We start from the raw sequence: 15,115 nt of genomic DNA on the forward strand, positions 1-15,115 counted from the left end.
AAGATAACTGAACACATATATATACATATCAGAGTTCCAAAACTCAGATAGCAAGCTCCAGACTCGACCTGCGAAGCTAAGGCCGACCAGAGTATATAATTATGTATATATACAACCCAAAATAAAACTCAAACCACAAAATAAACCCCTGTATCTCCAAGTCGACCTCTAGGAGGGACAAAACACAAAACATACATGCGGAGATTCTATAAACATATATACATAGCCTAAAACCAAATATGACAGTCCAAAAGACAGTTCTTCGCTCGTAAGGAGGATACCCAAATGCTCATCGAGGTGTCTCTCCACCTGCATCTGAAAAACAACAACATAGTATGGGATGAGAACCGGAGGTTCTCAGTATGGTAAAGGTGCCCGCATAGTTAATATAAAAGGTCTCGGGAAAGCCGGAGGCATTCCTAAAACTTCGACACTCAGAATCATTCTTAAGGAAAATAAACTAAATCAAAAGTTAGGTAAGCTATCTAAGGTATTCTAATTCTGAATCTAACTTTAACCTAATAATTCACGTTCTGTCTCCTCTAATCCTCCGAATCATTGGTGGGACAATCCTCTCTCCTCACACCTTCGCCAAGGAGGATTTCTTAGAAAACATACACATATAGTTCAAGCAAGAAAAGCACAGGTAGAGAAGCATTTACAGCAAGTAGAGCAAGTAGCGGATAAGCAGAATTTAACAGTTACACAAACTAAAGCAATGTACACCCAAACAAAGCAAACAAATGCATATGATGTATGCCTGTCCTATGGCTGATGAGTCTCATCTGTCGGTTATACAGCCAACCCGACAAGTCCTGGTAGTTAACCATTGGACAGTCCCTCTGTGCGCGCATCCCCAAGCTCAATAATATTCCATGGAGTCAAACTCCAAGCTCAAATATAATATTCCATGGAGTCACACTCCAAGCTCAATAGTATAATATTCCATGGAGTTAAACTCCAAGCTCAATAATATTCAATATTCATATTATATGCATGCCCATGGGGGAATCCGGGGAGTTAAAGTGCCCGGTCACATCTTGCGACAGAGGGTCAACAAATAGTCTCAAATATACAAGCCACATAATAATCTCTTTCCCTTTTAAAATATTACCTCAAATCAAACTCTAATTCTTAAAGAAATTTTGGCAATATCTCCTCTAAGACTCAAATTTCTGCCACCCTTCAAGGGTCCCAACTATCAACCAAACACCTCTCAGTCACTCAAATCATGTCCAGTAACAAATTATTTCATAATCAAACAAATACTAATATTAAATCTTTTTCCAAACCGACCAACTTCAACAACAAATTATTGACAACAGCTAGACCTCACATTTTATACCATATACACAATCCATCAATTATTCATTCATTTCACTCCTATCTTAAGGTCTTCTAGCCTATGTTTTCACGTGACATTAAACATTAACTACAAGAAACCAAAACCATACCTTCGTACGGAATCAAAATATTCAAAGCTCTGGAGAAGCTTTCTGACCGAGCTATCGAAGAAAAAAACGTCCAAAATCGTCTATGCCTCCTAAAATTCCCGTTGGCCAAACCCAAAGAAAAGATGAACTATGTCACTGTCAACTTTCACTAATCAAAAATGGTGCCAACGTGTAGAAGAAGAGGTTACGAATACTCTTACCAGATTAGATTTTTGATTGGAGTTACGGATTGTAAGAAATCGAAACCGAAAGTTTAACGGGGTTTACGTTCTTTCGCTCCTCTCCTCTTGGTTACTCTTCTCTCTCGCCTCTCATTCTTGTATATACATACATATATATATGGCGGCGCAAGTATAATAATAATAATGAAGTAAATATTACTTAATTTCTTCAGTTGATACTATTATATATAGCTAATGATATAATAAGACTATAATAATACTCATACCTAAATATTATATATATGTGTATCCATATGCAATGGCTTTCCATTGAGTAAATGGCTGCCGCCTTACATATATATATGCGTCCATGCATAATAGTAATAATAATTAGAATAATATACATATATATACAATCGTAATGCCTAATCAACACCGCCTTTTATTTTTGTGCTTTATGATTAATAATAATAATAATAATAATAATAATAATAATAATAATAATAATAATGATAATAATAAAAATAATAATAAGAATTTGAATTTGATTAAATTTAAATTATTATAAAATTAATTCAATTACTGATAATAAAAATAATTTTCTAAAAATAAGAAACTCTAATTTTATAAAATAAATTATAACTTATTTATATTTATATTTTTAAAATTGAGGTTGCTACAATAAGATTAAATCTTTTTATTTAAATTAGAAAAATAAAATAAAGTCTAGCAATATCTAGTAAACAACAGATTTGTAAATTTATTATTTGTTTAATTTTTAAACTAAAAAACTATTTTTTATTATAATAGAAAAATAAAAAATTCCAAAAATATCAAAAAATCAAAGATTGAAAATTTTTAAATTTTTTATATTAATTTATTCTTAATTTGTGAACAAGTGTAACAAAAAAAAGTCAACTGTTTGGGTGTAACATTATCCGGTGAATAAAAAAATAAAAAAATATTTTTAGAAAAATTTAATATATAAAAAACTAAATTTTTATTTTTAAATTTTTAAATTATAAGATTAAATTTTTTTATTTAAATTAGAAAAATAAAATAAAGTCCAGCAATATCTAGTAAACAACAGATCTGTAAATTTATTATTTTTTTAATTTTTAAAGTAAAAAATTATTTTTTTATTATAGTAGAAAAATAAAAAATTCTAAAAATATCCAAAAAAATTAAAAAATTTTAAATTTTTTATATTAATTTACTCTTAATTTTCGAACAAGTGCAGCAAAAAATGTCAATTGTCTAGGTGTTGCATTATCCGGTGAATAAAAAAATACAAAAATATTTTGAGAAAAATTTAAAATTTAAAAAAACTAAATTTTTTAATTTTTAATTTTTAAATTATATGGCTAATTTTTTTGGTTTAAATTAGAAAAATAAAATAAAATCCAACAATATCTAGTAAACAACAGATCTGTAAATTTATTATTTTTTTAATTTTTAAACTATAAAACTTTTTTTCAATTTGTAGAAAAATAAAAAATCCCAACAATAACAAAAAAATAAAAAATTGAAAATTTTTAAACTTTTTAAATTAATTTATTCTTAATTTTGAACAAGTGCAACAAAAAAAGTCAACTGTTATGGTGTAACATTATCCGGTGAATAAAAAAATAAAAAAATATTTTTAGAAAAATTTAAAATTTTAAAAAATAAAATTTTTTGTTTTTAAATTATAAGATTAAATTTTTTTATTTAAAGTACAAAAATAAAATAAAGTCCAGCAATATCTAGTAAACAACAGATCTGTAAATTTATTATTTGTTTAATTTTTAAACTAAAAAACTATTTTTTATTATAATAGAAAAATAAAAAATTCCAACAATATCAAAAAATAAAAATTGAAAATTTTTTAATTTTTTAAATTAATTTATTCTTAATTTGTGAACAATTGCCACAATAAAAAAGTCAACTGTTTGGGTGTAACATTATCCGGTGAATAAAAAAATAAAAAAATATTTTTGGAAAAATTTATAATTTAAAAAACTAAATTTTTTATTTTTAAATTTTTAAATTATAAGATTAAATTTTTTTATTTAATAAATAAAATAAAATCCAGCAATATCTAGTAAACAACAGATTCATAAATTTATTATTTTTTTAATTTTTAAAATAAAAAACTATTTTTTTATTATAATATAAAAATAAAAAATTCTAACAATATCCAAAAAAATAAAAAAATAAAAAATTTAAATTTTTTATATTAATTTACTCTTAATTTTCGAACAAGTGCACCAAAAAAAATGTCACCTGCCTGGATGTTGCATTATCCGGTGAATAAAAAAATATAAAAAATTTAGAAAAATTTAAAATTTAAAAAACTAATTTTTTATTTTTAAATCATAAGATTAAATTTTTTTATTTATATTAGAAAAATAAAATAAAGTCCAGCAATATCTAGTAAACAACAGATCTGTAAATTTATTGTTTTTTCAATTTTAAAACTAAAAAAATATTTTTTTATTCTAAAATAAAAATAAAAAATTCTAACAATATCACAAAAAATAAAAAAATTTTAAATTTTAAATTTTTTATATTAATCTACTCTTAATTTTCGAACAAGTGCAGCAAAAAAATGTCAACTGTGTGGGTGTTGCATTATCCGGTGAATAAAAAAATAAAAAAATATTTTTAGAAAAATTTAAAATTTTAAAAAACTAAATTTTTTATTTTTTAATTTTTAAATTATATGACTAAATTTTTTGGTTTAATTTAGAAAAATAAAATAAAATCCAGCAATATCTAGTAAACAACAGATCTATAAATTTATTTTTTTTAATTTTTAAACTATAAAACTTTTTTCTATTAGTAGCAAAATAAAAAATTTCAACAATATCAAAAAAATAAAAAGATTGAAAATTTTTAAACTTTTTAAACTAATTTATATTTAATTTGTGAACAAGTGCAGCAGAAAAAGTCAACTGTCCGGATGTAACATTATCTGGTGAATAAAATAATAAAAAAATATTTTTAGAAAAATTTAACAATTTTAAATTATAAGATTAAATTCTTTTATTTAAATTACAAAAATAAAATAAAGTCTAGTAATATCTAGTAAACAACAGATCTGTAAATTTATTATTTGTTTAATTTTTAAACTAAAAAACTATTTTTATTATAATAGAAAAACAAAAAATTCCAACAATATCAAAAAAATAAAAAAAATGAAAACTTTTTAATTTTTTAAAATAATTTATTCTTAATTTGTGAACAAGTGCCACAATAAAAAGGTCAACTGTTTGGGTGTAACATTATCCGGTGAATAAAAAAAATAAAAAAATATTTTTAGAAAAATTTATAATTTAAAAGACTAAATTTTTTATTTTCAAATTTTTTTATTTATATTAGAAAAATAAAATAAAATCCAGCAATATCTAGTAAACAACAGATCTGTAAATTTATTATTTTTTTAATTTTTAAACCAAAAAACTATTTTTTTATTATAATATAAAAATAAAAATTTTAAATTTTTTATATTAATTTACTCTTAATTTTCGAACAAGTGCAGCAAAAAAATGTTAACTGTTTGGGTGTTGCATTATCCGGAGAATAAAAAAATAAATAAAATATTTTTATAAAAATTTAAAATTTTAAAAAACTAAATTTTTTATTTTTTTAATTTTTAAATTATATGACTAAATTTTTTGGTTTAAATTAGAAAAATAAAATAAAATCCAGCAATATCTAGTAAACAACAGATTTGTAAAATTATTATTTGTTTAATTTTTAAACTAAAAAAATATTTTTATTATAATAGAAAAATAAAAAATTCCAACAATATCAAAAAAATAAAAAATTGAAAATTTTTAAATTTTTTAAATTAATTTATTCTTAATTTGTGAACAGGTGTAGCAAAAAAAGTCAACTATCTGGGTGTACCATTATCCGGTGAATAAAAAAATAAAAAAATATTTTTAGAAAAATTTAAAATTTTAAAAAAGTAAATTTTTTATTTTTAAATTATAAGATTAAATTTTTTTATTTAAATTAGAAAAATAAAATAAAGTCCAGCAATATCTAGTAAACAACAGATCTGTAAATTTATTATTTTTTTAATTTTTAAACTAAAAAACTATTTTTATTATAATAGAAAAATAAAAAATTCCAACAATATCTAAAAAATAAAAATAATTTTTTTTAATTTTTAAACTAATTTATTCTTAATTTGTGAAAAAGTGCCACAATAAAAAAGTCAACTGTTTGGGTGTACCATTATCCGGTGAATAAAAAAATAAAAAAATATTTTTAGAAAAATTTAAAATTTAAAAAACTAAATTTTTTATTTTTAAATTTTTAAATTATAAGATTAAATTTTTTTATTTAAATTAGAAAAATAAAATAAAGTCCAGCAATATCTAGTAAACAACAGATCTGTAAATTTATTATTTTTTTAATTTGCAAACCAAAAAACTATTTTTTTATTATAATATAAAAATAAAAAATTCTAACAATATCTAAAAAAATAAAAAATAAAAAATTTAAATTTTTTATATTAATTTACTCTTAATTTTTGAACAAGTGCACCAAAAAAATGTCAACTGTTTGGGTGTTACATTACCTGGTGAATAAAAAAATAAAAAAATTTAGAAAAATTTAAAATTTAAAAATCTAATTTTTTATTTTTAAATTATAAGATTAAATTTTTTTATTTATATTAGAAAAATAAAATAAAGTCCAGTAATATCTAGTAAACAACAGATCTGTAAATTTATTATTTTTTTAATTTGTAAACTAAAAAAATATTTTTTTGTTATAAAATAAAAATAAAAAATTCTAATAATATCATGAAAAATAAAAAAATTTAAAACTTTAAATTTTTTTATATTAATTTACTCTTAATTTTCGAACAAGTGCAGCAAAAAAATGTCAACTGGCTGGGTGTTGCATTATCCGGTGAATAAAAAAAAAATAAAATATTTTTATAAAAATTTAAAATTTTAAAAAACTAAATTTTTTATTTTTTTAATTTTTAAATTATATGACTAAATTTTTTGGTTTAAATTAGAAAAATAAAATAAAATCCAGCAATATCTAGTAAACAATAGATTTGTAAATTTATTATTTGTTTAATTTTTAACTAAAAAACTATTTTTTAAATCGGACCTGCTACACATACAAGCAAAAACGAGTTTCAAGTTTTACAAGTTAGCCCAGCCCATAAACAATACACGCGCATGAAGAGGGATTGAATGGAGCGTAACATTCACGCGCTCCCATTCAAACGGTTACGTACGCTTCGAGTAATGGTAGACTCTTCCACTTCTTCCACTTCTCAAAGCAATTCGAAAAAAACGCAACCCTTCCATTTTCGAGCAAATTCGAAAATCAAAATATACAACTCGTCGCTAACCTTCGAAACCTCCATCAACACACCATCAAACTCTCCATCAAGAATCTCCAGAGAAAACAAAGCAACAATACTCAAGGTACGTTACATTACGATTCCTATATATTTTACAGATTACGAACTAGATTTTACTTCTACGTTGTTGTTCTAGGGTTTACTGTTATTCTTGCTTCTTTGTTACACTGTTCTTCTACGTTGTTATTCTAGGTTTTACTCTTATTCTTGTTGTTCTAGATCTTCTGGTAACTGATTTTTGGGGGTATATTCCGTAGATTGGGGGTGTATATTGCTTGACCTTGTAATGTTGCTTGACCTTGTATATTGAAGCATGTTTGAGTGATACCTGACTGATATATATGGATGTATCTGAATCATATCTATGGGTGTATCTTACTGATATCTTTGGGTGTATCTGACTCATATATATGGGTGTATCTTACTGTTATTAATGGGTGTATCTTACTGATATCTTTGGGTGTATTTTTCATTTCAGAGAAAATGGTAGCAAGAAACCAAACAAAAGACCTTAAGTGTGCCACACATCTCCTAAGTGATAAATTCAGAAACATGACTGAGGAGAAGAAGGTGATAGTGAGGGATCTCGGATTCGGTGGGTTGATGCACATCCCACCACTAAGGGTGCATCACCAACTGTTAAGGGAGCTGGCAAACAACTTCAAACTTGGGGAGAACAGACTGGAAACAGGATATGGTTCTTTCAAAATAACACCAAGAAAGATAGGTCATGCGCTTGGCATCAATGCAACAGGTAACTAGCTAAAAATTATAGGTGTATATTAAGTTGATGCTTGGGTGTATTTAAGTTGATGCTTGGGTGTATTTGAACCGACTTTGATACTTTGTTGTTTTCCTTTTTGTAGGAGATCTATTTTCTCAGAAAGTCGAGTATAAGAAACTTTCTGAGGATGACAAAATAATATTTAGAAGATTCCAGGGTAAGACCCTCAAAAGTCTAACCGATGAGATGATGGATATCGGCGTTGGTAACGAAGAGGAACGCCTAATGTTCAAGAGGATTTTCATCCTCTATATACAGATGGCGTTCCTTTTTCCAACGACGATAAACAAAATCTTGCTTGTGCACCTAGCCCCAATTTTTGAGATGGACGGCATCACGGAGCGAAACTGGGCGGGGCATGTTTTAACCTTCATCATCAAGGGCATCACAGACTACAAGAAAAAAAAGAAGGTAATTGATGGCTGCCTCTTTCCCCTGATGATAATTTACTTTCATCTTTCAAAAAACAAAGGCAAGAAGAGGGCTGAAAGACCACCAAAACCCTGGATTGCCAACTGGAGTAAGGAGCAGTTGGTGGAAAGAATGAGTGCAGAAACAGAGGAAATTTTAGTAAGTAAACATAATATGTTGGGTGTATTTTATTTACCTGAATGCTGCTAACTAAAATATCTAATGTTTCAGGGGATTGTAAAGATGGCGGAGACAAGAGAAAAAATGAAAAAAATAGAAAAAAAAGGAAAAAAACGAGAAATAAAAAAAAACAAAAAAAGGAAGGCGAGTTCAACATCGTCTTCGGAGAGAGAAACAACTACTGACAGTGACAGTTCTACCTCTGAGTCTGAGACTCAAGAAGACTCAGAGGATTCACCAAGGAAACACCCCAGCAAAAAGGGGAAAAAGTAAGTACCATACTTGGGTGTAATTTCTTTTTGGAGTTGGGTGTATTTGGTGGAATCATTTGGGTGTATTTTGTTGATCAAGTTGGGTCTATGTAGTTTATTAAGTTGGGTGTGTTTCTTTTGCTGCGTTGGGTGTATATTGTCCATTCAGTTGGGTGTATCTTGTGCATTCATTTGGGTGTATTTTATATCTTTAGTATGTTCTAAATAATGATTGTTTGCCTTCTAGATTGGACTCCAGAAAAAGAAAGAAGAGTCAAGAGGAGTCAGATTCTGATTCAGAATCTGAATCTGAATCAAGTGGTGAGTAATGTTCTGAAATTATTACTCCTTTCTTTTGGCTTGATTATAAAGATTTCGTGTATTAACCGAAGTGTCTCTTATTAACTTATAGAAGCGAAGAATCAATACCGGTGGAGAAGAAAAAGAAAAAGAAAAAAAAAAACAAAAACAACACCAAAAAAGTAGGCACTTCTTTGGATAAATATTCTGTGATAAAATTAATTTTTTATTTCTGATTCATACTTTTTTTCCACTGAGAACACAATCAAAAAAGAAAAAAGTTGTTGTAGAGGATTCATCTTCTGAAGAAGATCAATACTTTGATGGGTACAGTACCTCGTAAGCTATATTACCGTCTATCATCGTAATTATTTTTGTTAACATCTTCTTTTATGAATGTAGTGAGAGATATGAAATATCAAGTGAAGAGATAGATGAATTGCTAAGGAAAAACGTTGATAAATCTGCTGCAGAGGGGTATATCTTGCTGGGCTGTCTATTTCAGATTTTGGTGTGTTTTCTTTGCTAATAATTGTTTCTTGTTTCGCAGGGAAAACAAAGCTGACCTGCGATCGACAGAAGGTCGCTATGCCTCTGGTGCGCGAAATTGTGAACTATACTTTTTCACAACTCTCATAATCCCTGGTAATGGCTCCAAAAACTTGGTGCGCTCAATACCATGGCATTACACAACTTCGCACAACTAACCAGCAAGTGCACTGGGTCGTCCAAGTAATAAACCTTACGCGAGTAAGGGTCGATCCCACGGAGATTGTTAGTATTGAAGCAAGCTATGGTCATCTTGTAAATCTTAATCAGGCAAACTCAGATATATATGGTGATGAACGAAAATAACATAGAAGATAAAGATAGTGATACTTATGTAATTCATTGGTAGGAACTTCAGATAAGCGCATGAAGATGCCTTCCCTTCCGTCTCTCTGCTTTCCTACTGTCTTCATCCAACCCTTCTTACTCCTTTCCATGGCAAGCTCGTATAGGGTCTCACTGTTGTCAGCATCTACCTCCCATCCTCGCAGTGAAAGCTAATGCACACACTCTGTCACAGTGCTGCCAATCACCGGTGTGGTTCCCTCCCCTACCGGAATAGAATAACTCTTTTGCGTCTGTCACTAACGCCCAGTAGGTTACAGGGTTGAAGCACGTCACAGTCATTCAGTCATTGAATCCTACTCAGAACACCACAGACAAGGTTAGACCTTCCGGATTCTCTTGAATGCTGCCATCAGTTCTTGCCTATACCACGAAGACTCTGATCTCACGGAATGGCTGGCTCGTTTGTCAGGCGAGCACTCGGTTGTCAGGCGATCAACCATGCATCGTGCAATCAGGAATCCAAGAGATATTCACTAAGCCTCAGATGCTTGTAGAACAAGAATGGTTGTCAGTCACCTTGTTCATGGGTGAGAATGGTGATGGGCGTCAATCATCACCTTCATCATGTTGAAGAACAAGTGATATCTTGGATAAAGAACAAGCGGAATTTGAATGAAAGAACAATAGTAATTGCATTAATACTCGAGGTACAGCAGAGCTCCACACCTTAATCTATGGTGTGTAGAAACTCCACCGTTGAAAATACATAAGCATAAGGTCCAGGCATGGCCGAATGGCCAGCCTCCCAATGATCTAAGAACTAAAATGTCCAAAGATGATCTAGAGATCTAAAAGTGATCCAAAGATTTCTATACAATAGTAAAAGGTCCTACTTATAAGAAACTAGTAGCCTAGGGTGTACAGAAATGAGTAAATGACATAAAAATCCTCTTCCGGGCCCACTTGGTGTGTGCTTGGGCTGAGCAATGAAGCAATTTCGTGTAGAGACTCTTCTTGGAGTTAAACGCCAGCTTTGGTGCCAGTTTGGGCGTTTAACTCCCATTTGGGTGCCAGTTCCAGCGTTTAACGCTGGGATTTCTTGAGGTGACTTTGAACGCCGGTTTGGGCCATCAAATCTTGGGCAAAGTATGGACTATTATATATTGCTGGAAAGCCCAGGATGTCTACTTTCCAACGACGTTGAGAGCGCGCCAATTGGGCTTCTGTAGCTCCAGAAAATCCGCTTCGAATGCAGGGAGGTCAGAATCCAACAGCATCTGCAGTCCTTTTGAGTCTCTGGATCAGATTTTTGCTCAGGTCCCTCAATTTCAGCCAGAAAATACCTGAAATTACAGAAAAACACACAAACTCATAGTAAAGTCCAGAAAAGTGAATTTTAATTAAAAACTAATAAAAATATACTAAAAACTAACTATATCATATCAAAAACATACTAAAAACAATGCCAAAAAGTATACAAATTATCCGCTCATCACAACACCAAACTTAAATTGTTGCTTGTCCCCAAGCAACTGAAAATCAAATAAGATAAAAAGAAGAGAATATGCAATGAACTCCGAAAACATCTATGAAGATCAGTATTAATTAGATGAGCGGGGCTTTTACTTTTTGCCTCTGAATAGTTTTGGCATCTCACTCTATCCCTTGTAATTCAGAATGATTGGCTTCTTTAGGAACTTAGAATCCAGATAGTGTTAATGATTCTCCTAGTTAAGTATGATGATTCTTGAACATAGCTATTTCTTGAGTCTTGGCCGTGGCCCAAAGCACTCTGTCTTCCAGTATTACCACCGGATACATACATGCCACAGACACATAATTGGGTGAACCTTTTCAGATGTGACTCAGCTTTGCTAAAGTCCCCAATTAGAGGTGTCCAGGGTTCTTAAGCACACTCTTATTTGCCTTGGATCACAACTTTATTCTTTCTTTTTTTTCTTTTTCTCTTTCTCTCTTTTTTTTCTTTTTTCTTTTTCGGTTTTTTTTTTTTTGAAATGCTTTTTCTTGCTTCAAGAATCATTTTATTGATTTTTCAGATCCTCAGTAACATGTCTCCTTTTTCATCATTCTTTCAAGAGCCAACATTCATGAACCACAAATTCAAAAGACATATGCACTGTTTAAGCATACATTCAGAGAACAAAAATATTGCCACCACATCAAAATAATTAAACTATTATAAAATTCAAAATTCATGCAATTCTTTCTTTTATCAATTAGGCACGTTTTATTGAAGAAAGGTGATGGATTCATAGGACATTCATAACTTTAAGGCATAGACACTAAGACACTAATGATCATAAGACACAAACATGGATAAACATAAGCATTAAAATTCGAAAAACAGAAGAACAATAACAAGGAAATCAAAGAACGGGTCCACCTTAGTGATGGCGGCTCTTTCTTGCTCTTGAAGATCCTATGGAGTGCTTGAGCTCCTCAATGTCTCTTCCTTGTCTTTGTTGCTCCTCCCTCATGATTCTTTGATCTTCTCTAATTTCATGAAGGATGATGGAGTGTTCTTGATGCTCCACCCTCAGTTGTCCCATGTTGGAACTTAGTTCTCCTAGGGAGGTGTTTAGTTGCTCCCAATAATTTTGTGGAGGAAAGTGCATCCCTTGAGGAATCTCAGGGATCTCATGGTGAGAGGGGTCTCTTGTGTACTCCATCCTTTTCTTGGTGATGGGCTTGTCCTCATCAATGGGGATGTCTCCCTCTATGTCAACTCCAACTGAATAACAGAGGTGACAAATGAGATGAGGAAAGGCTAACCTTGCCAAGGTGGAGGTCTTGTCCGCCACCTTATAGAGTTCTTGGGCTATAACCTCATGAACCTCTATTTCTTCTCCAATCATGATACTATGGATCATGATGGCCCGGTCTATGGTAACTTCGGACCGGTTGCTAGTGGGGATGATTGAGCGTTGTATGAACTCTAACCATCCTCTAGCCACGGGCTTGAGGTCATGCCTTCTCAATTGGACCGGCTTTCCTCTTGAATCTTGCTTCCATTGTGCGCCCTCTTCACATATGACTGTGAGGACTTGGTCCAACCTTTGATCAAAGTTGACCCTTCTAGTGTAAGGATGCTCATCTCCTTGCATCATAGGCAAGTTGAACGCCACCCTCACACTCTCCGGACTAAAATCCAAGTATTTCCCCCGAACCATAGTGAGATAGTTCTTTGGATTCGGGTTCACACTTTGGTCATGGTTCTTTGTGATCCATGCATTGGCATAGAACTCTTGAACCATCAAGATTCCGACTTGTTGAATGGGGTTGGTAAGAACTTCCCAACCTCTTCTTCGGATCTCATGGCGGATCTCCGGATATTCACCCTTTTTGAGTGAAAAGGGGACCTCGGAGATCACCTTCTTCAAGGCCACAACTTCATAGAAGTGGTCTTGATGCACCCTTGAGAGGAATCTATCCATCTCCCATGACTCGGAGGTGGAAGCTTTTGCCTTCCCTTTCCTCTTTTTAGAGGTTTCTCCGGCCTTGGATGCCATAAATGGTTATGGAAAAACGAAAAAGCAACGCTTTTACCACACCAAACTTAAAATGTTTGCTCGTCCTCGAGCAAAAGAAGAAAGAAGAGAGTAGAAGAGGAAGAAATGAAGAAGAGGGAGATGGTGGTGTATTCGGCCAAGAAGGGGGAAGAAAGGGTGTTTAGGTTGTGTGAAAATGAAGAGTTGAAGAAGGGTATTTATAGGAGAGAGGGGGGTAAAGGTTCGGCCATTATGGGTGGGTTTGGGAGGGAGAGTGGTTTGAATTTGAAGGGTGAGGTTGGTGGGGTTTATGAGGGATGGATGTGAGTGGTGAAGAGAAAGATGGGATTTGATAGGTGAGGGGTTTTTGGGGAAGAGGTGTTGAGGTGATTGGTGAATGGGGGAAGAAGAGAGAGAGTGATGGTAGGGTCCTGTGGGGTCCACAGATCCTGTAGTGTCAAGGAAAAGTCATCCCTGCACCAAATGTTGCTCAAAATCACGTTTTGAGCCATTTCTGGCGTTAAACGCCGGGCTGGTGCCCATTCCTGGCGTTTAACGCCAGGTTCTTGCCCTTTACTGGCGTTTAACGCCAGTCTGGTGCCCCTTTCTGGCGTTAAACGCCCAGAATGGTGCCAGACTGGGCGTTAAACGCCCAACAGCTAGCATTACTGGCGTTTGAACGCCAGTTTCTTCTCCTCCAGGGTGTGCTGTTTTTCTTCCTGTTTTTCATTCTGTTTTTGCTTTTTCATTGTTTTTGTGACTTCTTATGATCATCAACCTACAAAAAAGATAAAATAACAAAAGAAAATAATTAATTATAAAACATTGGGTTGCCTCCCAACAAGCGCTTCTTTAATGTCATTAGCTTGACAGAGGGCTCTCATGGAGCCTCAGAAATGCTCAGAACCGTGTTGAAACCTCCCAACACCAAACTTAGAGTTTGAATGTGGGGTTTCAACACCAAACTTAGAGTTTGGTTGTAGCCTCCCAACACCAAACTTAGAGTTTGACTGTGGGGGCTCTGTTTGGCTCTGCTTTGAGAGGAGCTCTTCATGCTTCCTCTCCATGATGACAGAGGGATATCCTTGGGCCTTAAACACCAAGGATTTTTCATTCACTTGAATGATTAACTCTCCTCTGTCAACATCAATCACAGCCTTTGCTGTGGCTAGGAAGGGTCTGCCAAGGATGATGGATTCATCCATGCACTTCCCAGTCTCTAGGACTATGAAATCAGTAGGAATGTACTGGTCTTCAACTTTAACCAGAACATCCTCTACAAGTCCATGGGCTTGTTTTCTTGAGTTGTCTGCCATCTCTAATGAGATTCTTGCAGCTTGCACCTCTAAGATCCCTAATTCTCCATTACAGAGAGGGGCATGAGGTTCACACTTGACCCTAAGTCACACAAGGCCTTCTGAAGGTCATGGTGCCTATGGTACAAGGTATAGAAAACTTCCCAGGATCCTGCCTCTTTTGAGGCAGTTTCTGCCTAGACAAGTCATCCAGTTCTTTGGTGAACAAGGGAGGTTCATCCTCCCAAGTCTCATTTCCAAATAACTTGTCATTTAGTTTCATGATTGCTCCAAGGTATTTAGCAACTTGCTCTTCAGTAACATACTCATCCTCTTCAGAGGAAGAGTACTCATCAGAGCTCATGAATGGCAGAAGTAAGTCCAATGGAATCTCTATGGTCTCATTTTGAGCCTCAGATTCCCAAGGTTCCTCATTGAGGAACTCAGAGGAGAGTGGTGCACGCCCACTGGGGTCTTTCTCAGTGGCGTCTTCTTCCTCTCTTTCCTCTCCATATTCGGCCATGTTGATGGCCTTGCACTCTCCTTTTGGATCTTC

Source organism: Arachis stenosperma, chromosome 7 (assembly GCF_014773155.1).
Source record: "Arachis stenosperma cultivar V10309 chromosome 7, arast.V10309.gnm1.PFL2, whole genome shotgun sequence".
Classification (NCBI taxonomy): Eukaryota; Viridiplantae; Streptophyta; class Magnoliopsida; order Fabales; family Fabaceae; genus Arachis; species Arachis stenosperma.